We start from the raw sequence: 12,830 nt of genomic DNA on the forward strand, positions 1-12,830 counted from the left end.
ATCTAATCTCCCAGCCATTTGAGGGAATTCTGCTATGTACCCTAATTTATTTACCCATTTCCCTAGTGGTTGACACTTAGGTTGGACCCCAATTGTCCCCTTTACAAATTTTATGTGACTGTTTTTGTACATATATCTTTGGGCTCATTTAGGAATATTTCAGTGCTCTAGATTTTAAGAAGTGGAATTACGGGGTCAAAGGAAACACGTTTAAAATGTTAAGTCCTTCCAATTTGCCGTCTCCCTGTGTGCTTCCACCAGCAGTGTACGGATGCGCACTGACACGGGATGCTGTCAGTCTTCTACATTTTTGCTGTTCTGATAGGCAGGGGCTGTTCAGGTAAGGGCAGTGGAGCTGCCTGCCCATGGGAAGAATATTTTACCAGTGACATATTTGGGAATCGCTGGCACATAATGATACTTTTTTGTTTTTGTTTTTAATTCTCTAAAGACCATGCACCCCCTTTATTACCTGCTTTCCTTCCTGCTGACTACTAACATCACCCACCCCCTTGGTATATACCTCTGCTGATAGGTAAAGGAAACAATTTAGCTTTAATTTGCATTTCTCTGATTAATAATGAAGTTGAACATATGCGTATTTGTTTATTGGCAATTTTTATTTCATTATCACGAACTGCTTTTTCATATCCTTGACCTATTTTCCTTTTTTGGTGTTTTTTGTTTATTTGTTTGTTTTATGTTAAAGAACTCTTACTATATTAGGAATATAACCCTTTGTTGCCTGTGTTGCAAAGATTTTCTCTCTGTATCACTCGTCTTTTAACTCTATGGTCTCTTTTGCTATTGGGAAGTTATGTTGGTGTTTGGGGAAGGGTAAAAATTTGTTTTTATTTCATTTAAATTTATTTTAAAATAGTAATACTAGGAACTAGGAATACATTTCAACCCCCCCCCCCCCAAAAAAAAAACACCAAACCTAGCAAAATGCCAAGTGGGAAATCCATTGTGCCCATCTGAGCAGGGAACAGGGAGCAGGGAGCAGTCCCCAGGATCAAAGCAAAGCGTGGCCAAAGACTCCTGCTACTTGCCTCCTAACTCCTATCTCCCACTCTATGCTATTGCTCCCCTAGGATTCCTAGGGGAGAAGGACAAACAAAAGGAAAGGCAGGGCTCTGCACAAAAGTGTTTAACCTTTATGTAATCTAATCTAGGTTTTGTGTCAGGCTAAGGAAGTTTTTTCCTACTCAATTTGAAAGATAATTTTCTGTATTGTTTTACAAATAGTTTTATTGTTTTGGATTTTTTTAAACATTTAGATCTTTAAAGCACTTGCAATTTATGGGTAATTAGGCCAGTTATCCTTGTGCTGTTTATAATGAATAATCTAGTCTTTCCCACTGATTTGAAATGCCACCTTGAACATGTGTGAAATCCTATAAGGATGGACCTGGGTTATTTCTGGACTCTGTTTCACTCCATTGCTCCATTTGTCTTTTCCTGATCATAACTACCACACTGCCCTATTTACTACATTACTTTGTACCTTATAGTTCTGTTTCATGTCTCTTAGGCTATGTCTTACTTTGTTACAGTTGGTTTTCTTAAAAACTTTTTTGGCTATTTTCAAACATTTACTCTTAATTTAATTTACAGATCAGTATGAGGAGAATTGCCTTTAAAAAATATTGAGGCTTCTTATCCGGATATGACTCTTCATTTACAAAGATTTTTTATATGTCTTTCAGTAAAACATTATGGTTTGTTTTAATGGAGTTTGAACATTTCTTATTGACTTTATTTCTAGGTATTTTATAGGTGTGATTATTACGAATGGGTATTTCTCCATTATATTTTTTAACTGATTTTTGCTGATACAAAATAAAACTATGATTTATATATATTCCTTTTGCATTTAATGTCTTGTATTACTATACTTTGTTTAATCTGTCCCTCATTTCTGGGCATTAGGTTGTTCCCAAATTTTGAAGGTTATAATTAGCATTAGTGTAAACATATTTAATCGGGTAATATTTTTCCCTTTAAGTTTTTCCCCACAAATGGGAAAAGCAGATTAGTCTATATTGCTCTGAGAAATCTCCTAAAGTACTAGCCCCCTTTCCAACACTGCCTATAACAACATCAGCTCATCGGTAACAATGAGGAAAGTAATGACGAAGATGAGAACTTTTGCCGAGATAGGTATTGTGCTCTGAGAAAATGTTTTTTCTTATTTCATTCTCACATTGAGCATAGATGCTGTTACCGTTTTGTTTGTACAGATAAGGACACTGAGTGATATAAAGAGAGGATAGCATATCTGTACTCACAGCTGGTAAGAGGCCAAATCTGGTGTATCCATGGTCAACGCCTTTTTCCTATTTCTTCTCCAATACTCTTCTTATTTTTCTTTTTTTTTTTTGAAATTTTAAAAGGTATATGAAACCTGAAAGTTATTTTATTTTGTATTTCTTAACTAATAAGCAGGCTATTTGATAACATACTTGTTAAACTGCTTTTTCTTTTCCTTTCACTACTTATCCAATAGACTGGTGATGTTAATTATATATTTGTAACAACTTTTTATATAAGGATAGAAAGTTTTTAAAGATTATATTTTTCCCATATCTTGGATTTTCCAATTCTTGGATTTTTTTGCCTATTGAGTCTTACTTTTCTCTATTTATTCTAATTTATGTCTTCTATAAATTCTTCTTATCTGAAAATTTTTATACCAATATGTAGAATAGTATATTAAGTAGTCATGGTTACTTGGAACACACTTATCTCATTAACACAGTAGAAGGAGTGTTAAAAGTAATAATAGCCCTGGCCGGTTTTGCTCAGCAGTTAGAGCGTTGGCCCGCGGACCAGAGAGGCCTGAATTCGGATCCTACTAAGGGCACGTACCTCCGCTGCAGTTTGTTCCCAGCTTCAGTTGGGATCATGTGGGTGGCAACCACTCAATGTGTCTCTCTCTCTTCCTCCCTTTCTCCTTCCCGCTCTATTTCAAGATAAATGCAAAAAAAAAAAATGACCTCGGGTGAGGATAAAAAAAAAGTTGATAATAATAGCAGCATTCAAATACTGAGTACTTACCAAGTGCTAAAGACATTATATACATAATCTTATTTAATCCTCACTGTAATCCTATAAAATATTATTCTTGTTTTACAGATGCAGAAATCGGCTCAGACAGATTTATCAACTTGCCCAAGGACACACAGTTAACAAAAGGAAACCCTGTTATGTACTCCAAAGTCCATAACAACAGTCCTGTTCTGAACAACAGTCCTGTCCGGCCTTTTATTATGTATAACATTGATTTTTCTCTCAAAACACACACACACACACACAAAGCATACAACTATTTATTTTTTAGTTATTTAAAATGAATGGCTTTTTTAAAAGTGAGCTATAATTGACATATAACATTATATTTCAGGTGTATAACATAATGACTTGATACTTGTATATATTGTGACATGATCATCACAATAAGTGTGGTTAACATCTATCACCACACATAGTTACACATTTTTCATGCCATTTCTTAAAGGCTTTAAGTCAAAGAGAGGTTTAGTATTTATAAAGAACTTTGGTGTCTCCCTTGTCTAGCCTAGATTCTACCTCTTGGGAGGATGGGGGTTGTCCTTGGGTATTGCCACTATGACCTCCAGGGGGCACTGTTTCCCTCTTAATGTTGTGGAACAAGCATAACAGATAAGACCAATGAAAATATTTAAACAAAAGTTTACAAAGGGTGCCTGGCTGGTGTGGCTCAGTGGTTGAACACCAACCCATGCACCAAGAGGTTGCCGGTTTGATTCCTGGTCAGGGCACACTCCTGGGTTGCGGGCTTGATCTCCAGAGGTGTGTGTGTGGGGGGTGGGGGGGTGCAAGTAGCAGCCAATTGATGTTTCTGTCTCTTTCCCCTCCCTTCCCCATTTTCTAAAAATCAATAAAAATATCTTTTTAAAAAAGTTTACAGCCCTGGACGGTTTGGCTCAGCAGTTAGAGTGTCGGCCTGCAGTCCAGAGGGACGGGTTCGGTTCCACTAAGGGGATGTACTTCGGTTGTGGTTTGTCCCCAGCCCTGGTTGGGTTGTGCAGGTGGCAGCCACTCGATATGTCCCTTTCACATCGATGTTTTTTTTTTCTCTCTCTCTCTCCCTCCCACTCTATCTGAACAAAAAATGGAAAAATGTCTTCGGGTAAGGATTAAAATTAATAATAAAATTAAATTAAAAAGTTTACAAAGGGCTACAGATGAACAGAAGGCAAATGAATACAGGGAGTTATATACAACTATATAATATGGTTCACTAAATATGCAATGTAGGCATTTCAGCATTTGACACTATAAAAGGATTCCTCCCTACCTTGGTTCCCAAGCCTTTATTTTCCTACCTGCACTATGTCCTCAAGCAAACAAATTATTCAGAAACTAACCCTAAGTCCACTGGCTGGTGTAGCTCAGTGGTTGATGCACCAAGAGGTCATTGGTTCAATTCCTGGTCAGGGCACATGCCTGTGTTGCAGGCTAGATCCTCAGCAGGGGCTGTGCAGGAGGCAGACAATCTATGTTGATGTTTCTCTCTCATCAATGTTTCTATCTCTCTCCCTCTCCCTTCCTGTCTCTCTAAAAAACAAAAACAAAAAAACAAAAAACAAAATCTAACCCCAAGATGGGTAAGGCTAGTTCCAGAGATAAGGGTTTCCTCCCAAATTCTAGCTTCCAATCTCATTGTCTGCCTCTTTTCTATATACTAGACACTAAGCATGTCAGCCCTCTTCTTGGAAGATGGCATTGCCTACCCCTTTAAAGAGGTTGTAGTTTTACCTCATTGTTGGGAGATACTTATCTATGGGTCTCTCATGCCTTTGCATGTCATTCTCAGTATGCCAAGAATGCAAGGCCCTGACCATTTGTATTAATCTATTATTGCATAATAGATTATTCCAAATCAAAGGCTTAAAACAACAAACATTTATTTTCTGACAGTTACTGTTGATTAGGAATGTAGGCACAGCTTAGCTGGGTGTTCCTGGCTCAGGGTCTGTGACAAGGCTACCGTCAAGGTGTTGGCCAGGACTACAGTCATCTCCAAGTTTGAATGGGGGAGATTCTGCTTCCTAGCTCACTCACATGGCTGTTGGCAGGCCTCAGGTCCTTGCTGGCTGTTGACCAAAGACTTATTTTCCTTGTTAAGGAGGTCTCTCCATAAGGCAGCTCACCACATGACAGCTATCTGCCCTCAGAGTGAGCGAGGGAGAGGGTGCCCAGGACAGAACCCATAGTCTTTTTATAACCTCATCTTGGAAGCAAAATCCCATCACTATGCTTTACTCAATTAGCCATAGTCTTTTTAAGACTTCCATTATGGGCCTTATTAGAGGGTTTCTACCACACGACTCTACCTAAGCTATTGCTCAGGGTTGTGTTTGCAGCAAGGAATCTTGAGGGATGAAATAACATCTCCCTCTGGGAAAGAGCGGGCTTAGCCTGCCACCCGCTAGAAAAGCAGTGGGTTCCCCCAAGCTTATTGGTTTCCCACTGCATGTGTGGCATCTGCTTGGCCCCTTTGCATCACCCCCGTGGAACATGGGGGCAAGAGGGATTGATCCAGGCGTTCTGGTGTGCCTGCTTTTTGTATTGTGCTATGAGTAAAAAAGCTATTTTTCTCTGACTCAAATAGTTTCTTGTATTCTTCCAGCATCTGTTAAAAAGTAACAGGCTAACTTGTCGGCTTGTAAGTAGAAAAAAATCAATTGGTAGACCTGAATGTTTAACTCAGCAGAGACACTAATCAGAATTGTGTACAAGCCTGTGAGACCGGCATTCACATAAGAGATCCATGTGCACATTATTCATTTTATTTGACAAACACTCGTACCAGGTATTATTCTAAGAGTTTATGGATATAAACTCAGTTAATCCATGAAATAAACACTATTAAAAATCCTTATTTTACAGATGAGGAAGAAGAGACACAAAGATGTTAAATAACTTGCTTTAAGTCATGCAGTTCATAAGTGTCAGAGCCTCATACTCAGACAGAAACAAACGTAAACAAACTGATTACAGCATCCATTGATCCACTATATCATGCTGTGTTAAGGGTTGAGGAGAAGTGGGGCAGAAGGAAGATAGGGAGAAATGACAAAATAGAGAGCGAATTCCTCAAAACATTGGTTGAAATACTAATCTACTTTAGAGTCTTTTATTCCTAATATTGTAATGTTTTTAGTTTTGTTGTTTCATTACATAAACTACCAATCACATTGATAAATGCTTTGATTTGGATGCAATTTTTAAATTGTGCACTATAGCTCTGGCTCATGTGGTTCAGTGGTTAGAGTGCCGCCCCGAGCACTGAAGGGTCTTGGGTTTGATTCCCAGTCAAGGGCAAGTTGCAGGTTTGATCCCTGCACCAGTCAGGGGGCAATGCAGGAAGCAACCAGTTGATGTGAGATGGTTGTTTCTCTCTCTCTTACTCCCACCTCCCTGCCTCCCTTCCACTCTCTAAAAATCAATGGGAAAAAAATCCTCAGGTGAGGATTAACAACAACAAAAAAATGTGCTCTATATTCAGACTGTGAAGGTAAAAATTGCCTTCATAAAAACTCACACATGGAGTTTGTTTGTTTGTTCTTGTTGTTGTTGTTTTGTTTGTTAATCCTCATCCAAGGATATTTTTCCATTAATTTTTTTTAGATAGAGTGGAAGGGAGGGGGAGAGAGAGAAACATTGATGTGAAGGAGACACATCAATAGGTTGCCTCCTGTGAGACCTTGACCAGGGCCGGAGATTGAACCCACAATCTAGGTACATGCCCTTGACCAGAAGTCTAACCCGAGATTCTTCAGCCAGTCCATGGGCCTATGCTCTAACCACTGAGCAAAACTGGCTAGGGCCGCACAAGGCGTTTATAACAGCTTTATTCATAAGTGCCCAAACTTGGAAGCAACCAAGATGTCCTTCAGTAGGTGAATGGGTAAACTGAGATACACCCACACAGTGTAAGATTATTCAACATTGAAAAGAAATGAGCTATTAAACTGAACAGGTTGGGGATGGTCTTAAATGTATATTACTAATCTGAAATCAATCTGACTAGGTTATATATACTGTATGATTTCAATTATGTAACATTCTGGAAAAGGTAAAACTTTGGATACAGTAACAAGATCAGTGATTGCCAGGGATTAAAGGGAAGGGAAGGATGAATAGGCAGAGCACAGAGGATTTTTAGGGCAGTGAAACTATTCTGTATAATGCTACAATGGTGGATACATGTCATTATACATTTGTTTAAACCCATAGACTATACAGCGCTGAGAGTGAACCCTAATGTAGACTATGGTCTTTGGGTGATAATAATATATCAATGTAGATTCACTAATTGTAACAAATATACCACTGTGATGGGACATGTCAGTAGTGGGGGAAGTTGTGCATGTGTGGAACAGAGGTATATTGGAACTTTCTGCTCAATTGTTCTATGAACCTTAAATTGCTCTAAAGAATATAGTTTTTAAAAATGCTTTGAAAATTGCAATATACTTTAAAATGTAAAGTGTTATAATAGTGTATGTTGTTTTTGTTAACCTCACTTTATAACTGTTTAAGTCCCCCATGACCTTGACCTTGACTTTTTGCCTATCACCTCCTCCTTTCCTTATCAAGTGTAAATGTCACGGCCTTCACTCAGGCTCTCTTCCTCTGCTCCATTGTCATTCTCTTGAGCCTTCCTAACCACGTTTAGTTCAGCTGTCTGCCTCTTCCATGTCTGTACCAGGGCTGCAGGGCTCTGCTGGGGAGAAGTCACAGTCATGAAGATGATGTCTACTATATAACACAGTCTCCTTCATCAGCTCATCCTTCAATGTTTCCTGCAACTGTGTTCTCAGATCAGAGTTCTCTACTTCAAATACGTATCAGTAAGTTTTAACTGTAGTTTTCTGTTTTTGATATTGCACTGTTTTGAATAAATATGTCCAAAGTTTTATGTCATTTCTTCTTACCCTAAAGACAGTCATGTGCTGCTTAACACAAGGATACGTTCTGAGAAATGTGTTAGCCATTTCATTGTTGTATGAATGTCATAAAGCGCACTTACACAAACCTAGATGATATAGTCTACTACTGTAATTGTATGTGCTATACTTTTATATGACTGGCAGTGCAGTAGGTTTGTTTACAACAGCATCACCACAAACATGTGAGTAATGTTACAATGGCTACTATGTCTCTAGGTGACAACTATGGACACCAGCTCCATTATGATCTTATGGGATCATCATGGATGTGTGGTGTGGTCCATAGTTGACCAAAATGGTATTATTTGGCACATGACTGTAGTTAATTTAATATATATATATATATATATATATATATATATATATTTGGATTCACATTATTAATAAAGCTGTTGTCTATTAATATAATGAATATAATCTGGCTACTAATTATCACATATAGAAATATGGCATATAAGCATATCAATGAAATGCTTCTGCGTTAGCAAAGAGAAAAGGGAAAAATAACATGTGGGTTAATATGTTTAGAGTTGCTTTTTTAAAAAATCCTCACCTGAGGATATTTTTCCATTTTATCTTCAGATAGAGTGCGAGGGAGGGAGAGAGAGAGAGAAAGGAGGAGAGAAAGAGAGAGAAACATCAACATGAGAGGGACACATCAACTGGTTGCCTCCCACATGACCCTGACCAGGGCCGGGGATGAACCGCAACCGAGGTACATGCCCTTGACCGAAATCGGACCTGCAACTCTTTGGTCCACGGGCTGACGCTCTAACCCCTGACCCAAACCGGCCAGGAGTAGAGTTGCTTTAATTATTGGTTAGACAGGTCTCTTTAAGAAAATTCTGTGAAAAAGTTGAGTCATATTCCCAGCTCTGATGTGCTTTGATGCCCTAGAATAAGCTTCCCTTGTTCAAAATTAGGGCACCTCTTCACTCAAGGAGCTCAATCAAAATCCAGTCCAATCCACCCACCACTTCTCTTTTTGCAGGACTGTGGACCTCTCTCTGGATCAGTACTGATCCCTAGGGTCTCAAACTGGCAGCCCACGGGGCAGATTTATCTGATAGGTGTGGCTTATTTGGCCTGCACAGTGTTTTTATTCATCTATTAATATAGTGAATATAATCTGGCTACTAATTATCCCATATAGAAATATGGCATATAAGCATATCAATGAAATGCTTTTGTGTTAGCAAAGAGAAAAGGGAAAAATAACATGTGGGTTAATATGTTTTGTTTTTTAATATGTTTTTATTGATTTTTTTAGAGAGAGAGGAAGGGAGAGAGAGATAGAAACACTGATGTAAGAAAGAAACATTGCTTGTCTGCCTCCTGCACACTCCCTACTGGGGATTGAGCCTGAAACCTGGTCATATGCCCTGGCTGGGAATTGAACAGGGACCTCTCAGTCCATGGGATGAGTCTCAATCCACTGAACCACACTGGCCAGGCTGCACAGTGTTTTAAGAAAATCTGAATTTGTTCCTAGCATTTTGAAATTATGCCATTTCAGCCCTGGCTGGTGTGTTCAGTGGTTAGAGCATCTGCCCTCAGACCAGAGTGTCGGGTTCGAGTCCGGGCAAGGGCACTTGCCTCGGTTGCAGTTCAGTACCCGACTGTGGGAGGTAACCAGTCGATGTGTCTCTCTCACATGGATGTTTCTCTGTTTCTGTTTCTGTCTCTTTTTCCCCCTCCCTCCCACTCGAGCTGAAGATAAATGGAAAAATATTCTCAGGTGAGGATTTAAAAAAGAAAGAAAGAAATGCCATTTCACATTAAAATGTATATTGCTAGTTTGTATTGAAAAATTAATATATCTGGCAACATCTGGCCTATGATCTTACATAGCAACAGTCAGCTGATGGCAGCTGTCAGCTGCTCCCTTTATTTATTTATTTTTTTAACCTCACTCGAGGACATTTTTCCATTTTTTGTTCAGGTAGAGTGGGAGGGAGAGAGAGGAACAGAGAGAGAGAGAGAAACATCGATGTGAAAGGGACACATCGAATGGCTGCCACCCACACGACCAACCAGGGCCGGGGACAAACTGCAACCGAGGTACGTGCCCTTAGCGGGAACCGAACCCGGATCTCTCCAGACCGTAGGCCCATGCTTTAACCGCTGAGCCAAACCGGCCAGGGCAGCTGCTCCCTTTAAAGAGGGCCTGCACCTCCTGCTGCTCACAAAGACTGATTGTCAGTTGCCATTTATCATCTCACTTTCATCTCTTCTGACACTCAGCATCTATGGTGCCTCCCAGGTACTTTAGGCATTTGAGGTTGTAAACTCTTCTACATCTGGCTTGGATGCCTTCCACCCAGCACCACCCATCGACATTGGATGCTCTGTGGTGCTCTAGAAAGATCATAGGTTTCAAATCAAATGGACTCAGCGCTGTCACTTTCCTGCTGTGTGACCTGGGTAGGGTTATTTTATCTCTTTGAATTTCTGTTTCTTTGTCTGTAAAATGGGAATAATAATGGGGTGATTTTGAAAATTAAAGGCAATAATGTAAATAATATGCTTCTGCTAGAGCCGAAAAGAGGCAGGAAGCCTCCGTGAGTGTGGCTTGCCTTCACCGACAACCTTTGTCCTTACCTCCCAGGGAGATGATAAGGTCACTCCTGTTAGACTCAGGTGTTGTCAACTGATAACTTTGTATGATACTTTCAGGTGCCTAGACACAAATAAGAAAATCATAAGAAACTAAATACTTAAGTAAAATTTATTTCCTGTAATTGTCAGCTGCCATCATCAAGGAACCATATGGGTTAAGCTGTTAGCCAGTAGCACTTCTATTGCTTGGAGGATAATTTTATGGTATGGCAAGTCAAATTCTTGCAATTAGTAATGTAAAGAAAACAAAAATTAAAAAAGTTTGAGTTAGCGTGATTTCCAAAATGGGGGGGGAGGACAATTCTCCATATGCCCACATTTGCTCACACACTACAACCTTGGTAGGGCTACTGATATAGCTATATGTCTAATTTGTTTTCTATCTGCTACTATAACAAATTACCACAAATTTAGAGACTTAACACAACATATATGGATTATCTTATAGCTCCTAAAGTTAGAAGTATGACCTTGTGTCCCTGCACTAAAATCAATGTGTCAGCGGGCTGCATTCTTTTTTTTTTTTTGGTACGTGCCCCTAGCGAGAACTAAACCCAGGACTCTCCGGTCCGCAGGCCGATGCTCCAACCACTGAGCCAAACTGGCCAGGGCAGGGCTGCATTCTTTTTTTGAGGCTCTAGAGTGAATTCATTCCCTTGCCTTTTTCAGTTCCTAGAGGCTGGCCATATACCTTGGCTCATGGTCTCTTTCTTCAGAGTTAGATGTTGCATCTCTTTGACCATGCTTCCCTAACCACATCTTTCTCTGACTCTGTTCTGTTGCCTCCCTCTTCCACTTTTAATGACCCTTGTGATTACCTTGGGTTCACCCAGAAAATCCAGGATATTCTTCCTATCTTAAAGTCAGCTGATTAGCAACCTTAGTTCCATCTGCATCATTAATTCTAAAAAAATAATTAATTTTTTATTTTATTTTATTTATTTATTTTTTTAATAATTGATTTTTTAAAATTGAGGTATAGTTACATATAACATTATATTAGTTTCAGGTGTATAACATGATTCCATGTTTGTATGTGTTGTGAAATGATCACCACAATAAGTCAAGTTAACATCCATCACCAGACATAATTATAATTGTTTTTCCTGTGATGAGAAATTTTAAGATCTACTCTCTTAGCAAATTTCAAATATATAATACAGTATTATTAACTATAGTCATCATGCTGAACATTATATCCCATGACTTATTTATTTTGTAACTGGAAGTTTGTACTTTTTTACCCCCTTCACCCATTTCACACTCCCCCCCAATGCAATCACTAATCTGTACTCTGTATCTATGAGATCATTTTAGATTCCACATGTTCTCTGTCTTACATTTGACTTAAGTCAAGGTTCACACATGTCGTCCGTGCAACCCTAATTCTTTCCCATGTGCTGAAACATATTCACAGGTTCTGAGGACTAAGATGTAAACTTCTTTGGTGGACCACCATTCTGTCTATCATAATGAGTATGTATTTTATTTTTTTATTTTTTGGTATGTGACCCTATCGGGAACCGAACCCAGGACTCTCTGGTCCGCAGGCTGACACTCCAACCACTGAGCCAAACCGGCCAGGGCATGAGTATGTACTTTATATATGTAATTTATAGATATCACGTATATATAATTTACATTTTACCATGTATTATATTCTTACTGTGTGATTATCTCACTTAATACTCCCAACAGCCCTATGAAATAGGAACGACTTCTGTGAATGAGAAAACTGAGGCTGGAGAGTTAGGAAGTATGTCTGGGTCCAGAGCTGGTCAGCAACGGAGTAGGATTCAAACTCAGGGCTGTTTTCCTCCAAAGCCATGTTCTTAATTACTGAAATGTGTTCAAATTGTATTTTTCTTTTGATTTTCTAAGGAAATGATTATCATAGTAAAATTGGATTTTTCTGTGGGAGGGATAGTCCAAGAAGTATGTATGAGTTAAAATTCAAATGAAGATACTGGTTTCCTATTGCCTTAATGTGCTGCTTATGTTTTTCTAAGTTGAATTTTATATTATCACTGACTTTTGTAACTAATTTTGACTTCATACCATGCCCCAAATTTCTGAACTGTTAGTACTGCTTTTGAATGTCAAACAGATATAGGTTCCTCCAAAGGCTCTGAGCTTTAACTGCTTTTTTGTAGAGTTTAAAAGTAAACAAGACCCACCCTGGCTGGTTTGGCTCAGCAGTAAGAGCAT

Source organism: Molossus molossus, unplaced genomic scaffold, assembly GCF_014108415.1.
Source record: "Molossus molossus isolate mMolMol1 unplaced genomic scaffold, mMolMol1.p scaffold_m16_p_16, whole genome shotgun sequence".
Taxonomy (NCBI): domain Eukaryota; kingdom Metazoa; phylum Chordata; class Mammalia; order Chiroptera; family Molossidae; genus Molossus; species Molossus molossus.